This window comes from Dromaius novaehollandiae, chromosome 1, assembly GCF_036370855.1.
Source record: "Dromaius novaehollandiae isolate bDroNov1 chromosome 1, bDroNov1.hap1, whole genome shotgun sequence".
Taxonomy (NCBI): domain Eukaryota; kingdom Metazoa; phylum Chordata; class Aves; order Casuariiformes; family Dromaiidae; genus Dromaius; species Dromaius novaehollandiae.
Genome location: NC_088098.1, coordinates 199644151 through 199650150, shown reverse-complemented (window position 1 = coordinate 199650150; position 6000 = coordinate 199644151).

Genomic DNA, 6000 nt, shown 5'->3' with positions numbered 1-6000 from the left:
ATCTCAGGGAGGATACAGTGAAATTAGGAAAAAGCAACTAACATGATCCGTGGGAGGGAAGAGCTGCCTATGAGGCTCTTGCGGGACTTTGGTTTGGAGAGAAGACTGAAGAGGGATATGATTAAGTTTAGCAAAAGGATGAAGATGGTGGAAAAAAAGTGTGAATGCAGAACTGCTAGTTCTAATATTGTGGGATTTGGAGAATAGGGGTCACTTATTGCAAGTAGCAGGAGGTCAATTTAAGACAGGGGAAAGCTTGTCTTCACACAGAGGGCCACGAACGTCCAGAAGTTTATTGCCATGGGAAGTCGAGGAGGTATGTGGAGCATCAGCAGGTTCGAACATGGATGAGTCAAATTCAGGGACAACAAATTCAAAACCAGATACTAAAGGGTATAAACAGGGATGTACTACTGACTTCCCTCATCCAGCAACTATGGGAAGTATGATGGGGTTGAACCACAAAAAAGTGACAGGGCTCATGTGCTATCCTTAAATGGCATCTGCTCCTGCCCCGGTCTGAGGTGGACTCCTGGAAGAAACGGACCTCTGGTCTGATCTGACAGGGCATTTCTTATGTTCTAAAGTGCAGATTGTATGAATCAAGAAAAAGAAAGGAGGACTTCTGGGTGTTGAGCTGGCAGAAGTCCAAAAGGAGAACAAGAAAATGAGAGCAGCACTGACACAAAATATGGTGATTATGCAACAGCTAAGGTAGCATCATGAGGCAGAGTGTGGTCATAAAAATGTAATCAAATATATGCTAGAACAAAATAAAGTCCAAAAGTGCTTACAAGTGTTTTTACCAGAGTTAAAGGAGCAAGAGAAGAGCATGAGCTAAGCAATGAGGAACTGGAATAACGTTTACCATTGCGGGAGCCACCCACTCTACCAGGGTCCTACTTCTACAGCCCTGTGCCTTGTGACTCCAAATACCAGAATACCTGTGGTGTACAAAGGCCCTCTGCTAATAACTTTGATTTAAGGTTCACAGAGAAAACATTCACCAATAATCTCAGCAGCCATCTAGTCGACAGATGAATATTGAGTCAGCCATAAACCAGGGAGCAGCTTAATCTTGGAACATATCATGAGATTAAATCAGAGAAGCCAAACATCCTCATCAACAGAGAGGATTAGGAGAAGAGACTGTTTGCCTCTTTACTGCCAGCAACACACACAGAGCCGTGGCAGGAGGAACCTGAGTCAGAAAAGTTGCTGCCAATGGGCAACTAGTTCACAGTGAACTGTAAAAAGTGGTGCCGGGGAAAGATCAAAAAAAAGGCCTTTGAGACATCAAACAAGATTAAACAGTGTCCAGGTGGCCTGAAGTCTGTAGTTGAATCCCACCTGTGGAGTGTAAAAAAGAAAAAAAACAGTAATGGCCACCAACTCTGCAGGATGAGAAAGGTGCACTTGGAAAAAGGACTTTTATAGGTAATCTGTCAGAGCACATGAAGAATAAAAGGACAGTGATGACACAGCGCATGAAAGAAGAGATATGAGAAGAAGTAGGAGAGCATAAAGTGATAGAGAATGTTAAAGTAATGGGAAAGATCACAGAACAGAGAAGCTACAGACATTAACCCACACTCCATAACATAGGTTACGATGAAGAACAACAAACCTTGAAAATAAAATGGCCAGTTTCTCTCCATTTTGATAATGAGGATGTTTGCTTGTAGAGGTTGAAGTAGGAGGTTCAGACAAACCTCGGTAGCAGTTAATCCACATGTATGACTTTGAAATTAAAGATGATCCTCTGTCCCCACTTACACAGTAGAGAGCAGGTGAGAAGAAGATTAATAATAAAGAAAAGAGCCAGAAGAGAGTAATGGGTAAACAGGGTGTAGGATAAACGAACAATTCAAAGCAAGGTTTAAAAAAGGAAAAAGAAGAAATATAAGGAAGTGGAATATGTAACCATATGGCTACATGAGTTTGGAAAACATGCAAAGAAGGCTCATGTATCAAAAAAGGATTGGAAAATACAGGGTCCTGCTTCCCTCAAAGAAGCTTCTTGAGGAGATGTATCCAAATAGGACGATTTGGGAGAAACAACCAGAGCAATGCAATTCCAGTTCCTATAATTGAGAATAAGTTCACTGAGCTACAACAAGTCCACAACTATGGACTTGATGAAAAACAAAACAGTTCACCCATGGTCCCCTCACTTGGTAACTGAGCTTTATTCAGTTTTGGTCTTTGTGCTTTCCTATTGTAAGTTTATAAATAAGGTGATCACGTATTGTTCTGCAAGTTTCTCAAATAACACTGCTTCAATTGAGATCTTGCAAATTTTCAGTATTGTTTATGCCACATTACCCATTAATCATGATCATATTCAGCCCTTCTTGTAGGCTTTAACATCCAGTGGTTATCACCTCTGCCTTTTAATTATGAGGTTTTGGGGGGTTGATATGACCACCTGAAGAATATCCTGCAGCTATACCTGTCTTGGGGAAAGAGCCACATGCTGCTGCTAAGATGAATATTCCTCTTACAGAAAGTTCTCAACCTTTCCTCACACTGAAATAACAGCATCAGATCGGTGGTGCTGGTGGTAACATGCACTGGGGGGAAATGAGAAAAGTTACAGCAGAGATCATGAAAGAGAGAGTCTGTCCCACATCTGCCTATGGGAAATGTATCTTGGAAGGAAAGTTTTGATTTTACAGCTGAATAGTCCAAGCTTGTTGGGCTGGAAGACAAGACGGTGAGGATGAGCTATTAGTGCCTGTTTCTAGCTATGCAACAAGCTGTGACAAGGATTCCCAGGAGCTGGCTGAGTAGATTAGCCTATTAAGATATTACAACCAAAACTCTTTTGCTACAGAAACACTGCAGCAAATCAGGCAGGATCCTGACACAGACCCATCAGGCCAAAGAAACTGAAAAATTCAGGATTGTGGACAAGGATGTATGGTGCAACATGCAATAGTTAACCATACTGCCTACAGAAGAACCATGCCGGCACCAGCACAGACCAAAGCTGGGGATCAGCAAAGATCCTTGTATTGGCATTCAGGAATCGGCAGGTTACAGGAGAGATGGTAGTTGGAAATTACACTTTCTTTTACTCTCCATGGGCAGACTGGACAGGACAGTAATTATCTCAATATACACTCAGCAGCCACTCTCTGAATAGTTTGCCACAGCAAGTTTTATTACGGTAAACGCGATGAGTTGTCAGGGTAGTACTATCTCAAGCTAGTGCTGCAGAGAGGAGTCTGAACTATAATTTTTGTAAGAAGAGATTTGGAAACAGAAGCTGTATGCAAACAGACTTTTCATACCATGCAGCGAGGCAATACTAAGATGAACACTAACAAGTGCCTCACTTTTATTATTGATTAAGTATAGTTGCATTAATCTCCATATGATAGTTTTCTTTAGAATAAAATATTCAAATACTAAGATCTGATTAGAAAAACAATAAGGTAAAACTCTGGTTTTTACATAATGAAACATTTTCATTTTTAGTGATATAAATAATATCTGCAACTTGCTAGCAATTTTATATTTATATATTTTTCCTCTAGTTGTCACATGCTTATTATTAATAACTTCTGTTTTGTAAATGACGGCTAGAGAAGTATCACGCTACCACTGTTAGCAACTGTAGCTATATTCAGACTTTAAAAACTGATTAAATATATATGACCACCCTTTACAATGCACTAATACGGACTTTGATGCGGGGGGGGGGGGGGGGGAAGAGAGAGGGGGAGATAATGTCTGAAATAAACTTTTCTTCCTAAACAAAGTAAAAACAAAAGCAAATGCAAGATGTTTCTGGTTTACAGAATTACACAACGCTGCTCTATGCTACTCCATAAACTTCTGTATGATCTGGATTATGCACCGGCACTGCCCATTCAGTCAAATCGCATGATTACACAACTCGCTCTTTCCACTACTCCATGTGTTTGAAATGGCACAGTTACATGTTTCCATTACCCCATGGGTTTGAAATGGCACTGCTGAGCAAACGTAGGAAAATCTTTTTTTTTTGTGGTTTTAAGGTGCTCTGGTATGCAAGAGGCTCTGCACTTCTTTGTCTGCCTTCTTTGCACTATCCTCTGTAATTCCAGTAATTTGTTTTTAACTGCACAGAAATACTCTATACTACCACCAACTACTCAACAGACAGACTGAACCACCCGAGGTTTTTAAGTAGAACTCAAAGAGAAAATTAAAGACCCACAACAACACAGCTGGGAGTAAAACTGAACAGTAATTTCGCTATACAACAGTCTGCTGCTGCATGTAGTAACGATCCACACACTACAAACTAATCCGTGCTACATGAAAATTCCCAAGGTTTTCGCTGAGGTAGTTGCCTTAGCGCAGCACAATGCAACAGTAAATTATTTCCACTGGGAGCAAGTTTTAGTTCATATATAAGCAACTAATAGGCAAGCTAAAAAAACAAAATCTTTTCCAGAAGAACCAGTTATATCAAGGCAGCTCCCAGGAACCCCAAGTTAAATGACAGCCTCATTTGTTGAGTAACGTCAGACTGACAGCAAGGATTTCCCAGCCTCATCGCTGCCTCCGTGGGCGGCAAGAAATGTTACCATTGTATTACTGAAATGTAATACCTGTTTAAAGCAGATCATGAACAAGCAACAATGGCCTCATATGGAAAGTATGTACTGTTACATTACTGGAAAAATTAGTGCCAGACCTGATGTTAAATTTTAAACACATCAAAAATACAAAGGAAGGTTTGCACACAATTTTAAATTACAGAGGCTTATTAATGTTTTCTATTTGAAAGCATCTTCTCTGGCTGTGCCAACACAAAGGTGTTGGATCCTTACAGAGGCCTCGGGCAGGGTATCAATACTATAATAGTAAACATCATATAGACAAGTTAAAAAGAATGAACCATCTTATTTGGGGTAAGTTTACAGCCCATTTTATAGAATAGTTAAAAAATTAAGTTTAACTTCTGCACAACGATTTCCTATATCCACACTGAAGCATGGGCTCTTGATCTTTCCATGTTAGACTATGCTGTATTAACAGATAACAGAAGGCAAGTTTCTAGAGAGGTCTGCATCTCATACATCTCCACTTCTCCCAAACACAGGTCTGACACCTAAATATCTGAAAGAACTCTACAAAGACAAGCATTAATATCTCCATTTTACACTCAAGTTCAAGAAGTCACAAGCAATCTCATGCACATTAAGTGCCATTTTTTCCAGGCGTTCCTTTGTTTCAATGCTTGGTTACAGACAATTCCCACTGAAGGGGCAAGGGGTACGTCAGACTTCTGAAAGTCAAGTCCAGGAACTAAAAGATGGATGCTCAGAAACAAAGGGACCGAGCTCAAAATAGCCATTTTTGTCCCCAGTGCTGGCTCCTGCCACGAGGTAAGGGGAAGCCGGGGAGCCAGCCAGCCTCCCAGGTCCCACAGCTTGGGCTTGACGTAGGGCTGCTCTGAAGGAGCAGCTGGGGTTTACTTCTTGTAGTGAAGTCCTGCCAATAAGCCTGCCATTAATTCCTGCTTCTTTAAACTAGATAGCACAGACCCAGAATAGGACCTGTCAGTCATCACCACAGAACAGTCTTTCTGCAACTTTTGTCATCCAAATGTTTTCTCATATGTGCCCTTACTAATTTGAGAAGGGGATATCCTGAGGGATGTGCAGCCCTAGTGAGCCTTCCTTTGAATACATGTTAAGAAAATGTCAGGTAGTTTTCTAACAAACTATAAAACTAACCAGATTTACATATTTCAAGACGGTCCACTGAATTTTGTGGATGCAGTGCTCTTACTAATGGCTGTCCTTTAAATATGCTCCACTCCAGCAGGAACTGCACATGGTTTCCCTCGCAGGCAGGAGGACACTGAACCAGTTCTCGATGAGCTATACACAAAACCCCATCAACGCAGCTGCATTTGTCCATGGCTTCACTTGCAGTGGGCTTCCAGTCGGAGCCGGCTGAAATCACCCAAAGAGCATTTCACAATAACATGTGAGCACG